Source organism: Hyaena hyaena, unplaced genomic scaffold (genome assembly GCF_003009895.1).
Source record: "Hyaena hyaena isolate Hyena2069 unplaced genomic scaffold, ASM300989v1 scaffold_812, whole genome shotgun sequence".
Classification (NCBI taxonomy): Eukaryota; Metazoa; Chordata; class Mammalia; order Carnivora; family Hyaenidae; genus Hyaena; species Hyaena hyaena.
Genome location: NW_024081443.1, coordinates 698,099 through 710,200, shown reverse-complemented (window position 1 = coordinate 710,200; position 12,102 = coordinate 698,099). Strand labels below are relative to the sequence as shown.

At 45.7% G+C, this 12,102-nt stretch overlaps 1 protein-coding gene across 1 annotated transcript in view; it reads right to left on the bottom strand.

The window, feature by feature from the left end:
• Positions 1 to 11,334, bottom strand: part of EPB41L3 (erythrocyte membrane protein band 4.1 like 3) — a 146,979-nt gene extending 135,645 nt beyond the window's left edge. Inside the window, exon 1 of the mRNA XM_039219342.1 lies at positions 11,231 to 11,334. The gene's annotated coding sequence lies outside the window, so the exon portion shown is untranslated. The remainder of the gene's footprint in view (positions 1 to 11,230) is intronic.
• Positions 11,335 to 12,102: the final 768 nt, after the last annotated feature.

Sequence of the window (12,102 nt, the reverse complement as noted above, 5' to 3'; positions counted from 1 at the left end):
GGACCACTTACAAGGGAGAACTGGTGTCGCACCCCATGAGAAGGGAAACAAACAGGAAGGACTTCATAAAATGCTAAAAGTCCCCAAAGGATAGTGTCTCAAGATGTACTCCACACCCACAGCCACTGTGATCTGGTCTTGCTTCAGAGCATTCATCATTCTCTGTCATCATATTTATTCCCTCATTGCCTGTCCCCCTGCTTAAAACACAGGACGAACAGGAAAGCAGAGGTCTGCTCTTTCGTGTTCACCGCTGCAATCCTAGCACCAGGCGAGGTACCAGGTTCATCAGGAGCCTTCCATAAGTATCTGTGGAGTAAACGAATGAATAAAGGAGCAAAACTTTACAAAGGCTCAAAGTGCCATGTTTTGGCACATGTCATTGGTCTTTAGAGTCTAGATGTAGATTTTGGTTTATGTCAGCGAGTCTTAAAATTAACTATCACTGTTGCCAAATGAGCATCCTGCTTGGACAAATCATAATTTCAAAGAAGTCTGGCTCACCACCAAGCAGCTGAGAAGAAACACGGGCAGTAAGCTTGAGGAGGAAGCGGAGTCAAAAGACGGGGTTGGTTTGTTTTGCTTCTTTCTTTAGGCTGCCAGACACTTGAACCAGAGTCATTTGGAGAAGGAATAGTTGGGACAGAAGCTGGCCTGGGTGAAGAAGACCTGGATTCACCGGGGAGGACAGTTAAAACATTCACGGAGACAGAGAGTGTGGAAAGCAGCCAAGGGCAGAGTGGAGAGGCTCAATCAAGGGGCAGTGTTTGATCTGACCAGCAACACGGGCTCTTTGGTGCACTAGCAAGTCCACAGAAGGTCGTTTACGATTCTAGCCAGTGGAAGTTGGGGGCAAGGAGATCACCAGGCTGAAACCCAACTCTTAAATAAGAGCTTGTGGAAATAACAGGTAGGACGGTGAACAGGGACACCAGTAAATGCCTCAGAGGAACATTTTACTGGAAACGAAGAAGGAAAAGAGATGATGAAATTTAATTTACTAATATGTGTATAGTCCATCCTTTACCCTTTACATCTATTGTCTAAATGTTAAGGCACTCTTACAGCTCTTTCCAAGATTCAAGTTTGGGGACATCTAGAGACATAGCAAGGAGACGGAGACAAGTCAATGTCTGAAGATGGTTAAATAACTCCTCTTACTTGCGGCCTCTCTATACCAAGAGCCATGCTGTCAGGAGAGCCTCTTAAGACACTTCAAGCTACACTGCAGCTATAGCTCCAAGGTCTGGAAACTCCCTCTGGAATTCATCTTTAGAGCCTAAGAAACTGCTGTAACAAGTATAAAACACAAGTGGCTTTTGTTGCTTCTCTACAGAGAGAAGTGAGAAGTGTGTCCTTCTTAGACAGGAGTATAGAAAAACAATGCTAATTAACATGCATTATCATGTATTCGGGCCATTTACCACTTATAGGAGAGATCGCTAAAAATAGTAACATTTGGACACAAAGCTTTTAATTACTTTAATTTTCACACACAGAACTTCACAGCAGTTTAAGAATATCTATAAACCCAAATAGCTCAGTATGATTTTGATCAATAGAATCACCTTTACTCACAGAAGCGTATCTTCTCCACTGATTTATACACGATTTTAATTTTTTTAATGTTTTTAAATTTATTTCTGACAGAGAGAGTGGGGGGGGGGCAGCATGAGCAGGGGAGGGTCAGAGAGAGAGAGGGAGACCGAATAGGAAGTAGGCTCCAGGTTCTGAGCTAGCCATCAGCACAGAACCTGACACGGGGCTCGAACCCACAGTGAGATTATGACATGAGCCAAAGTCAGATGCTTAACCGACTGAGTCACCCAGGCGCCCCTATACTTGATTCTAAAAGAAAGAAAAGTACCCCCAACTGAAGACATACTGAGCCACATATTTTCACTTTACTTATTTAATCTTCCCGACCATTATGCTACAGAAATACCATCATCCCAATTTAACAGATAAGAAAGCTAACCTATAATCCTAACTTCCTTAGTCTTTTAAGTTCATTTCCTAGGGCCACAAAAGGGATTCAGTGGTGGGCCAGCCATAGTGAAAACAAGGCAGGGCACTCTATGCTGAGCACTCTCTCCAACATTAGTACTATTTAGTGTATTCTCTTTCCAGAAAACGTATTCACCAGACAATAGCCAATAAACTAGAAAGGTGTCGAGCTAAGATTCCTTAAAGTAGCAATCACAAAATTCAGTCCAGAGTCACAGGATCAGCATCCACTAAAGCACCTGTTGGGACATACAGATGCTTGGACCCCGCCCCAGACCTACTGAGTGACAACTATGGACGGGTCCCCAGAAATTGCTTTGTAATAAATCCCCCACTAGTTCTGTTACACGTGAAGATCTGAAAACCATCATGGCTAATTCCTTGCAAACCTCTGTGACTGTCATTTGGAATCGCAAATTTGACCAGTCTACAGCCTCATTGAGGGTCATCTTTTGGATCACGGAGGTTGAGGTGGAATGTCCCCAGAATTCCACACTCCTCTTGCAGATTTAGCTTTAGAGGCTCCTCACAGTTCCTCACAGGTCCCTAGGAAGAAGTGAAGTAGGCAAACAACAAAGTGCTTTATAAATGGGAAAATGTTTACTATGTGCCTACTCTCATTTACACAGGCTCTAGGTGTCTTTGGATCTAAAGGTCTCATTTCAGCCTTCTAGTTGGCACCATCACTGCCATTTCACAACTGGGAAATGTCCAGAGAAATGAAGCAACCTGCCCAAACGTACCTAACTGAAGGTGAGCAGATGTTTTGACCCGTATCTACTCCAACTCACTGTATTCTATTGTACAATACAGCTCTTCCCCATGAATTACTGCTGTCTCAATTTCAGAATTTAAAGGGAAGTGCTTTCCAAATGTCTTGAGCTAACCAGTCAGCTTCTCTACTTTTTCCAACCTCATACTCTGTCCACTAACAGTAGTCCTCTGAAGCTCAAGTTAATAAAAGTCAGCACCTAGTAGCACAAAATAATGGCATAAAGTAAACAAAAGTCAAGAATTCTCTCTCCATGATGTAACTCCAGAAACAAATCCCCAAGCAACTTCCAGGCCATCCTCAAGCTCAGACTCCATAATGGCAACCTAGCGGAAGTTAGCGCCATTCCAAGTAGTGCCATCTTAAGACCATAAAGCTATTTTCCTCAGACACATGAATATAGGCAAAACCAGATGTATTTCAAGTAAACCAAAGATGGATCAAAAACATGGGCTAGTCTATTAAATAACAGAGTGGCCCACATCCCTGGAGACCCTGCATGAAATCTGTGAACGGAGTCTGACCTCTGTTAACCCTCACTGCTGAGGACAAAGGACGGGTTCAGAAATCAGAACCAGATTGTCCCTGGAAGCCCAATGCCCCCACCGTACCTCCTAAACTATCCCAGACTCTCCAGTGTCTGGGCTCTGAATTCAGAGTGTAGTTCATTTACAGGCTGTGGTGTCTGCTGCCTGTTGGAATGTGCCAGTATGCATGTGGGGAGACAGTGGGTACCTGGGACCTAAAGGTTAAGCTGTGCTAGCGGAGGTCATGTGAACAGACTATACACTACAGGTGAAAAGAAATCAAGAGATGTGGGGAAATAGGTCTTGCTTACATAAATGGGTTAGAAAAAAAGCTTAGGGCAGAGAGCCGACACCATAGGGTGAAAGCACATGAGGTTAGCTAGTGAGATACTGTGATGGGATCATGAGTAACTTGTTAGATCACCTGCAGGAATTTACTTTCCATCTGGCGCCCATGTACCTTGATCACAAACTCCACTTACCCTCCAGACCCTTTACTTCTTACATACAAGTTAATGATTACTGTCAGATTGTTCTCTTCACATTCACCATGTGTGTAAGATCTTGTTTTCTTCACATTCACCATGTGTGAAAGATCTTGAGCGCTCAATAAACATGGAGATGAAACCCCTGTTTGGGGCTCTCGTCTCCTCCCGGACATCAGCCTCTCTTGTATTCACTTCTGCACCCTCTCTCTTGCTGGACAAGAGAGAACTCCAGACTCCTAGTTTTCGACAAAGAAATATATGGCTAAAGTATAATTGTTTTAGTTTCTTATAACTAATATGCACACACAACACTGAGATGTACACAACTACCATTCGAGATTTTAATTCTGCTTAATGTCCTGTTTTACTACAGCTCTCTGATGTGTGTGCTACAAGACAATGATGAAAAGTACAGACCGCAAGTAGCAGGAGGAGGAGGGGCTGGATGACAAGACTTCAAATAACCACCATCATTAAGGTAATGATCCTTCACCTGTACTGTATAGGACCCAAAGAAAATTATTATTTCCCATTAAAAATAACGATGTAGATATAGACTTGTATACACAAGAAAGCTTCCCAGGACATACTGTTGCATAAAACAGAAAATGGTTACATATTAATGTTTAAGCTAGAAATCTATTCTTGTAAAATATTATGTACCTATCTGAATCTGTACATACATAAAATAAAGCTACTGCTATTTACTAAGCACTTATGTATCAGGGACTATGTGCCTTACTTTGCATGTGTTGTAGCACTTAATTCTCATATCCTGGAGATGTAAGCATTAGGGCCATTTTAGAAATTAGGTAACAGACTCAAAGAAGAGACTTGACTCAAGTCACAGAACCATTAAATCGCGAGACAGGGAGCCCAACCCAAGTCTGTCCGATTCCGGGACCCACTACGGTATATTATACATTCCAAGGGATAGCTTCGGAAGGATGTTTGCCGAAAATATTAAAAGCAGAGGACTTTAGAGGATGAGATTTTTTTTCTTTTAGAGTATTTTAGAATTTAAGCAATTTTAAGCATTTTTAAAAAATATCTCACATAACAAAGATATTTTAATTGGAAGGGTAAACAGCATGAAAATCTTCCCATCTTCCATATATCTAATTTCCACTCTAAATAGTCCAATAGTAACAACTAATCTCCGACTAAACATGACCACAAAAAAATATATGGAGTTGCCAAAATATCAATCATGGAGAGAAATCCTTACAATGCATTTCTGAAAAATTCTGGATTAGATAGGCTATTAACACAAGACCATTTATCTCCAGACTCCTATTCTTCCAACACATCCTACATTCATCACCAGATAAACACCCTTCTTCCCTACTCAGCTTCCCTCACTGGCTCCCCACTATCTGGTAAAGCCCCAAATCTTCTTTAGCCTCCTATCTAAAAACCTTCCACAATCAGGCCCCACACTTCCTCCTTCAATTTATCTCCTACTACTCCCTAGTGTAAAAGCTACATTCCAGCTAAATTTAGGCCTGTTGGCTGCTGGAGTGTCCTAATCAGGAATGTCTTCTGAATGACTAATCTCCATCAAAGTCCAACCATCTTCCAAGGACCAAAACAGAAAATGAAGACTATTCACTAGAGGTTTCCTATAAAGGGACACATGTAAGAAACAGAATACTAATACGCAGAATGGGCCACATAAATAAGCACTGAGCATTATAAAGCATTTACAAAAATTTGCATCGCTAAGTGACAAACCAGATTTTGTAAAATTCATGACACCAATCCTTGTAAGAGATCACATTATACAGCACTCCGCCAATCAAGCTGTGACTCATATGTTGGAATTCTTACTTTCAAGTTATTTAAAGAACTCTTAGAATATTTAGGTATTCTTTGCAGAAATAAATACATAGAAACAAAATCATCTGAGGTGCCTAGGTGGTTCCGTTGGTTAAGTGTCCAACTCCGGCTCAGGTCATGATCTCAAGGTCTGTGAGTTCGGGCCCCGTGTTGGGCTCTGTGCTGACAGCTCAGAGCCTGGAGCCTGCTTCAGATTCTGTGTCTCCCTCTCTGCCTCTCCCCCATTTGCACCCGGTCTCTCTCAAAAATAACATTTATAAAAACCTAAAAGCAAAACAAGAAAAGAATCTGGCTAAGGTATTCCTACAAATTCTTTACTTGGTCAGATTTCTGACTCCTTTGAATCGCTGGCCAGCTCCGTTACTGTTGTCTCTGCTTTTTCGCACTATGCCACCTCCTAGGTACCTTCATTGGTGAGGCACTATTTCTTACCAGTGCCCGTTACTCCTCTGAGATTTTCTTCCAATCAGCTGCCATCCAATCTCCAATTTCTGATGCACGCTCTAATCACTGGAATAAGTTGCCTGCTGTCTCTCTGCCACACGGCTGAGAGCAGCCGTGAGTCCTATCCCCATTTCAGACATGTTAAAATGGGGAGTTTTGGGGGCTTGCATAAATACACAGAAATACCCTGTCTGAGGATGTAAACACTATGGACAGATCTGACCAAAGAGGAGAGCTCTACCACAGAAAATAGTTTTTATTCTCTTTTTTAGTCTGACATCAGGATCAAGATCAGCACCCAGGCCTAATCCATTTTCAGCTTTTGTCACACTTCACTCAGAGAGATCCCTCTCCTCGTCTTCTGAGAATTCCCTCTACACTGACGTCCTCCATGACACCAATTAGAGCTGGCAGGAGAGGAAGCAGGCCGCCTGCAGATCTGCCCTTAAAAGAAGCCATTCTTTTTTCTCTTGGTACCTGCAGTATTCTCTTCTCTGATAGGGGAAAGTCTTCAGAGCCCACCCCATTCAAGCTAGGGGCACAACAGCAAGCTGGTTATGAAGGGGGGCATGCCATTAAAAATGACTGCATACATGGGGCCGATAATTCTCATTTTTAAATAAAGCAGCAGTGCTTTTGAAGCCCTTTCAAATGTTTTTTGTAGCGAAGCAGGCGTCACAAATGGCCTCATTTTTTCATGCAAGTTCATATGTATTTACTCCATGCTATAAGTGTTTAGACCTGTGCTCGGTTTGGGGAGGAAGCTCCAAGAAACAGAAGACCCTACTCACATCGTGCACTCACTCGCTCAAGGAAAACTGGAGAGAAAAATAAACACATGAAGCATGTTAAATATTGTGTTTCTTTCCTAGGTCCAATTCAGACCTTTCTGCTTTTTCTTTTAAGTTCGTTAAGGAAGGGCTAGAAGAACAATGTATCAAAATGTCAGCCATCTAAAAATTAAGTTGTCAGCTTTTTCTCCCTACTGCAAATTACAGAAGAATTAGAGGTTTGGTGCTAATAGAAGCTTACCATTCTAAAGTGTGCAATTTAACCAATCACCACAGGGTCTAAAAATGCAATACTGAAGACATTTCCCCAAGTGATCTGCAGTCCTGGGATCTAATTTCAACTTCTCTACTTGTGTTATTCTTCCCCTTTCAACCGCCCGCCCCACCCCCCTTGCTTTGGAAATGTGTTCTGGAAGAGCTACCCAGTTAAGAAACTGCCCAGGGCCTCACATGCATAATAGACTCACATGAAATACAAGGCAGTCATCTTAACCAAGGAGGTAGAAACAAGACAATGAAAATCTGCAGCTACATTCTATAGGCCTTCACTTCTTCATGCTCATACCACACTGCATTCAGAAATACGAACTGTATTTCACAGTTTCAGAATTTCAGACTTCTGTTTATAATTTATTCAATACTACTTTGGGTAAAACGGGTCTGTGATCATCTGTGCACCAGAAATCTAAGTTACAATTAAAACATTAATGTATAAAATAATTTGCCAAACAAAACTTGAAATGGAAATCAATTACCCCAGATCACTGCAGATATCTTGTAAGCTTGTGAAATCTCTAGCTTTTTCCATCCTTACCAATTGCCAATTGCAATCACATCACTTAAAAATCTATTAGAAAGAATACTGGGTACTGCCTACCCAGAAAATACACTATTTTTACAGAAAACAGTTACTTTTAAAAGACGACACTTCTAAACCAAGAATTCAGCAGGAATGCTGTTTTAGTACAAAGAATAGTTATGTGCATAAACATAGGTATATAGACTCATTATTCTTGCTCTCTAATTTTAAAACGACCCTTTTAAAGATTACAATATTTTCCTCAATAAAAGGAATATGCCATCATTTCACACACACACACACACACACACACAAATACCCCTCTTCTTCCCTGACCTATGGAACACACTCTCCTACACAGCCTTGAATTCACATCTACCTTCCGATTCTCCACACAATACCTGATGGCGCAGTTCAACTTGAGAAAGGAGAGTCTCATTCATTTATCAGGCAAAGTTAAAGCCAGCAAGATGCTTCAGACCGTCTGGTTCTGCCTGCCCCACCCTTGTTTCCTCTGAGCCATAGTGATGTCACAACACCAGGCAGGGCAATGACTTCACTGCTCCAGTCCTCCCTCTGAGCACACAATTCTTTGCAGCCAAGGCAAATGACAGCGGAACCCTCAGGAGTGTCTGATGAATTCCCAACAAATTAGCAGCTAGCAGGCCTTTTGAAAAAATAAATGTAGCAATTGCACCACCCAAGATCTCTCTAAATGAAGTGGTGCTAAACAGTGAATTTGATTCGTGGTTTTCAATAGTAAGTCTATCTTCCATAGTAAAGCTGACATTCAGGGGGGAAACTGTAGTTGGATACTTAGAAGACACTCTGGGAATCAAAGAGGATTAGGGCAGTGAAGTAAATCAGAAGCCTCTCTCTTCATTACACTTAAATTCTCACAGAAGACAAACATGTATATTTTTCAGCCTACTCTTGCAGTTTTACTTCAGGGAAGAGGACATGAATTCTAATTTGTGAATTTTAATACTTTTTTAAGCACTAACTTAAAAGATGAATATGTATATTACACCACTTAAGTCACTACCCTGGACAAAAAGTTCATGCCATATTTTAATTCCACATATAGTAAATCCAGAAAAGAGTCACAAGATGATGACAGTATCACATCTCTCAATATACGAAGGCTTGCCTGTCTTCCACCTGGGCAGCCCCTATTGCATTTGACCAAACAATTAAAAAAATCAATGTATATATAAAATAGCTTCTGATCAAGTAAAAAAAGAAAAAAAAAATCCCTGGTCTCCTATTTCAACACAATTCAAAGTTGGCCAAAGTCCAAGCACTGTACAGGAATTGACAAAAAAAAAAAAGAAAGAAAGAAAGAAAAGAAAAAAAAAAACCCTGCCTTTAGCCTAAGTCACATTCAGGAAGAAGAAAGGACTTGAAAATTAAATGTAAACATTTTGCAGAGACACTGACCTTTGACCTTCTCAATACTTCACCTAATGGGAGATTACAAATTAAAGTGGCTACTCTTTTTGTTACTGATGAATCATTCACAAAATGTTTTTTTTTGCAAAAAAAATATTTTGCCTGAAGTAGATTAGCTAAACTTGACGCAGTAACTTGTGCATCTGATACATTTTGCTTTTCTAAACCATCAGAACATTATAATGCAAATAAGAAAGTTTTTAGTATTCAGACAGGTTTATCAATGCCTTGCGGAAATTAACAAATTATTCTAAGTGTTTCGCAATCTAGGCTTTATTTACTTGCACAACGTTGTTACTCCAACTAAAGTTTTTTAAAACTTTGAAACCAAAATTAAGATCCATGTTTTACAAACTTTGAATGAAATATAAATCACCTCCTATTCCCCAGAGTTCACTCAAGCTTGGTGTGCTCCCTTTTCTAAATGGGGCTCCTCTGCTTGATTTGCAGTAATCAGTCCTGGGTCTGGGCTCCCAGATATAAGCGGAAATTTATCATGCTTGATCCCTTGAGGATTTCAATATTAGAGAAAACTCTAAAAGGTTGTTTTTAGCACTTAAGTGTGATGACTCTTCCACCAGGGATGTTAATGCTAAGAAGGGAAACTCTAGTACACCTAAGCCACCTCAGAAAGCCTAAAAGGATCCCCCCAAAAGGTCAGGCAGGATATCTGCAAAAGCAATTCTGCAGGGCTGCAAGACTCATGTAAAAACACTGAAACACCAACTTAAACACGTAATGGAAGCAGTGCGTTAGCAGGACTGCTTGGCCCTCTCAGGATTTCCCAGCCAAGCTTCCACACGTAATTAATACCACATGTTTTCTTTATCATTCCGTTTGTTCTGCAACAATCCCTTTCCAACTTTAACCCTGGGCTGCAACTGGAAGAGAAAACCCCAGAAAACTTTGGATTCGTTAAGTATAAACCCCGAAAGGAAAGACGGATCCCGCTGCAAAGGACCAGTTACGACTTACTAGGTAACCACACCCACCGCATTGCAGAAGACATGAACTTGGCGGGGGATGGAGGGGAGAGGGGAAAGGGGGAGGGGAAGAAGTAGGGCGAGATGAGCGGTGAAAGCCGAGAAAGCGAGCCCCCACGGCAGGAGCCGGGAAACACCCGCCAGGAACTGGCTGAGACCACGACTCCCGCGGTCCGAAGCCCCGGCCTCCCCACCCCCGCGCGCCGCAAAGCCGCCCTCGCAGACACCTCCCGAGGCGGCTCGCAGTCCCTCGAGCGCCAGGTGAGCAGTGCGGCTCCCCGCCCCTCGGCCTCCCCGGGCTCCGGCGGCTACGCAGGGGGCCAGGCGAGCCGCGGGCTGGGGCAGGGGGCGCCGCAGGTGCCGGCTAAGAAGCAACCTCTCTAGGACGCTCCCTCCTCGTCCCCCAGGGGCCCGGCGGCAGCCCCCGCCGCCGTCCGGGGGACGCCGCCCCACAGTTCAGGGAAGGCGACAAGTTACATAAAAGCGGCCAGCCCGCTCGGGAGCCGGGATGCTTTGTGCCGAGCGCACCTTATCCGCCCCGCGCCGCGCCCGCCGGCGCCAGGCAACCGGGACGAGCCCGCAGCCGCGGCGCGCCGAGCGCAGGGCCCCTCCCGCCGGCCGGCCGGCCGCCCGCCCGCCCCGGGCGGCGCCGCAGTGTCGCCCCCGGCCCCCCGCCCCTCCCCGCGCAGCCCGCCTCTCCCGCGCCCCCAGCCCGAGGGGGAACTTAAAACATGGCGCCCCAAATGGGGGATTGGGGCAAATTGGTACAGAAGGGGCGCGGGGACCGAGCCGCCCCTCCGGGCGAGGGCTCCAGCGGAGGCCCCCAGGCCGGAGGCCGGTGCTCAGGCTCCGCGCGCCGGCCCAGCCGATGCTGCAGAGCGGCGGGCGGAGCGGGCACGTCCCCGGCGCGTCACACCGGCTCGGCCGGGCCCCGCGGGGGTCCCGGCCAGGGGGCAGGAGGGGGCCGGGGTCGGGCCGGGCGCTGGGCTCCCGCAGTCCGGGCGGCGCCGGAGCCACGCGTCAGCCGCGCACCCCGCGCGCCTCGCCCCCGGCCTCCGGCGCGTCCTCCGCGCCTCGCAACCCGGAGACCCCCTCGGATCCCCCCGCTCCGGCGGCCAGAAAAGTTACCTCGGCTGGGCAGGGAGCCCGCGCGCCGCGGCGTGGGGACGAGGCTCGGGCTCGCGTCCTCCCGGCTGTGCGCAGGAGGCTCGGGCGTGGGGAGGAAGCCGCAGACGCGGGCTGCTCGCCGCCGCTCCCCGCCCCCCTTTGCAGGCGGCTCGGAGGCTCCGCGGAGCTGCGGCGGGGGCACACGCCCAGAGCCGGCGCAGAGCAAGCCAACCCCGGCCCGCCTTCGCCTCCCGGCTGCGGGGGAGGGGGCCGCCGCGGCACTTCAGGACAGTTAGGTTGTGACTGGCCAATCCATCCTGGCGCAGGGTCAGGCTCGGGGACAACGCCTCGAGCCCGTCCGTAGCCGATAGAGTGAGCCTTTGGAGCTCCGCTGTAGATCGCCGCCTCGGCTCTCTGTCCCCTCCTGACGCCTCCCAGACACCCCTTGTGAGAACCGGGGGGAGGGGAATGGGGAGGGCGTCCTGGCCAGCAGGTGAGTAATTTATAGGCTCAGGGACTGCAGTAATGGGTTTTTTTTTCTTTTTGAAAGCTAACATTAAAATTGGTGGCGTTTTGCACAGGTGGGTGTCCAAGAAATACTAAGTTAATAGTATTAAGTTAATAGGGAACACCTGAATTAAAGGTTGGAGGAAGAGGTTTTCTGCCTTTCGGCAGCTCCCTCCTGCTGTCTCCCACCTCCCCACCATCAGGGTCCACAAGTTACAGGTGGTCTCCCAAGCTTCCCAGTCTATCAGGGAAGTAAGTCATTACTGATCAGGCAGCTGAAATGGAAAGGAGGGTGCGGATGATCCGATTTACAGGTGGAAGAAATGATTCCCTTTCGTCTCACAATACCTAAGCTCCAATCAAGTAACCAAGTCATATTTATTAAA